The sequence below is a fragment of the Myotis davidii genome, unplaced genomic scaffold, assembly GCF_000327345.1.
Source record: "Myotis davidii unplaced genomic scaffold, ASM32734v1 scaffold16, whole genome shotgun sequence".
Taxonomy (NCBI): domain Eukaryota; kingdom Metazoa; phylum Chordata; class Mammalia; order Chiroptera; family Vespertilionidae; genus Myotis; species Myotis davidii.
Window position 1 is genome coordinate 409,300 of NW_006287821.1, and position 2,667 is coordinate 411,966.

The following is a 2,667-nucleotide window of genomic DNA, read 5'->3' on the forward strand; positions in this document are numbered from 1 at the left end:
AAGTTATATAATGTCTGGTCACTGGGATGTAGAGAAAGAAAGGAATGAAGGGAGAAAGGAAGGAAGGAAGGAAGGAAGGAAGGAAGGAAGGAAGGAAGAAAGAAAGAAAGAAAGAAAGAAAGAAAGGAAGGAAAAAAGAAAGAAAGAAAGGAAGAAAAAAAGGAAGAAAGGAAGAAAGAAAGAAAAGAAAGAAGGAAAGAAATACCAGGCTTCTGGTTTGAACAAATGGGTAATAGATACTGCCATTAACTAGGTTTGGGGTGGGAATCAAGGACTAATATTTGCCTATTATTTTGTATATTTGTATATTCATTTACCTACTTCATGAATATTTTTGAAGGGCCTTCATGAACCAATTATTGTACCGACAGTTTGGGTTTAAAAAGAATAATTAGCCCAGATGGTGTGGTTTAGTGGTTGAGTGTCGACCCATGAATTAGGAGGTCACAGTTCGATTCCCAGTCAGGATACATGCCTAGGTTTCAGGATCAATCCCCAGTGGGGGGTGTGCAGGAGGCAGCCGATTAATGATTCCCTCTCTTCATTGATGTTTCTATCTCTCTCCCCTTCTCCCTTCCTCTTTCTGAAATCAATTTTGAAAAAAGAAGAAGTAATCAGACATGGGTTTTGGCCCCAGAGCATTCAGCTGAGAAAACAAGACATATACATGATATATAGATCACAAAGTAGACCAAACAGAGGTACAGGTAAACTGTCATGAAAATTTCAAATTACAAAATGATCTCTTGACCTAACAACATAAATTTCATAATTCTCTATCAATCCTTTATACCTAAGAACCATAAACTCTTAGGTTTGAGAAAGATATTAAGGATCTAGTCCAGTGATGGCGAACCTATGACACGCGTGTCAGAGGTGACATGCGAACTCATTTTTTTGGTTGATTTTTCTTTGTTAAATGGCATTTAAATATGTAAAATAAATATCAAAAATATAAGTCTTTGTTTTATTATGGTTGCAAATATCAAAACATTTCTATGTGTGACACGGCACCAGAGTTAAGTTAGGGTTTTTCAAAATGCTGACATGCCAAGCTCAAAATGTTCGCCATCACTGATTCTAGTCAACTCCCTAATAACTCCTTCAATTCCCTTCACCATTTCCTTCTAAAAAGCAGGTTAGCTTATGCGCGAATATTTCCATAGAGTGAGAACAAACCAAGTTGAGTCAATGCTCTGTGGGTGACATATTAAAAGAAAAAATGTCTCAAGTTCAGAATACTTTGTTTTAAATCATTCTACTAGAGCCAATACAAGTCAGTCTAATTCCTCTAAATGGTGGATCATCAGATATTTGACGATTGTGTTTCTGATCCATCTGAGTCTGTTATTCTAATATATGGACTATGGTTTTCTACCTCTTGTTTATTCTCAGACTTACAACTTGCATTTAATAGATGATGTATTGAACAACATTCCACCAATAACTCCTGTACTGAATAGTTCTGGGACATCTTCCTTTATCTGAAGCATCTAGGTGGGGAAAGATTCAATGAGTGAATATGTGAACTGTTCTAAGTGAGGACAAAATAGTCTAAGTAGTCTAAGTGAAACCGACACCTGTCTTGCTCCTGGCAGCACTGACCTTTTGGGTTCTTGGGAGAGTGAAAAATGAGAAAGAGGATGAGGAAGACAAGAGAGATTCTGATAAATTACACAGTGAATTTCCTGGCACAGGTGCTTCGAGGCATGGACTCCATCTTGGACCATGTATTTTCTCATCCTGCCTATAGTCAGTCAATCCTCAATAAAAACTGGAATTAATAGTTTAAAAGTTTAAGCATCTCCTGGGATGGTGTCTGTTAACAAGAGGGTTTTGGCAAACTCACCAGGCACGGTAGCCCCGTTTCAGATAGAGGACCATTAGGACTGTCATTTCCTTGGGACTTCAATGATGCCAGTTTGGGGGTGAATGGAAGTTCTATGTAAAGTAAGTGGATGATATAGCTCATAATGTAACAACTAAATCACTAAGGAGGAGAAAACACTTTTCAGAGTATTCTCCATTTCCTCAGTGCTTGAGAGGCATAAAGCGTCTAATAAATATGAGGCCCCACAGCAAATAATTACCAAATGCTGCCCCATAGCAGCAAGTGCTCTCCATTGCACAGTAAATGGTTTTAGCCAGTTGCCCTGATTCGGAATATTAGGGCTCTAACCTCTCCCTCTTCAAATGTGATCAATTCTGCCTTCCTCTTGTTTTTATCTGCCACCTTCTTACTATTTCCATTTTTGCTATCCGATTCAGGACCTATTATTCACCTGGACTACTGTAACAGCTTCCAAAATGCCTTAATTTTAGATTTTCCTTCCAGTGCAACCACCATACACGAATCTACCGGATTAAGCACAAGCAGCTCTGACTATTCTATAGCCAGCATAAAACCCTTTTTGGCTCCCTGTTACTTCCAAATAAGATATTAATTCATTAAAAGCCCTTCACAACATGACCTTCTATTTTTGTTCACTTCTAGCTACTTCCATGTGCGTGTTCTAAGTTCTAACTAGACTCCTAACATTTTGGAATGTGTTCTTTGCTTTCCTGTCTCTATGTCTTTGCTCTTGCCAGTCCCCTCACCTGCTAGCTTCCTCTCTTCATCTGCTGAAGTCTTCATTCCTTAAGATCTAGCTAAAATTGTACACTCTT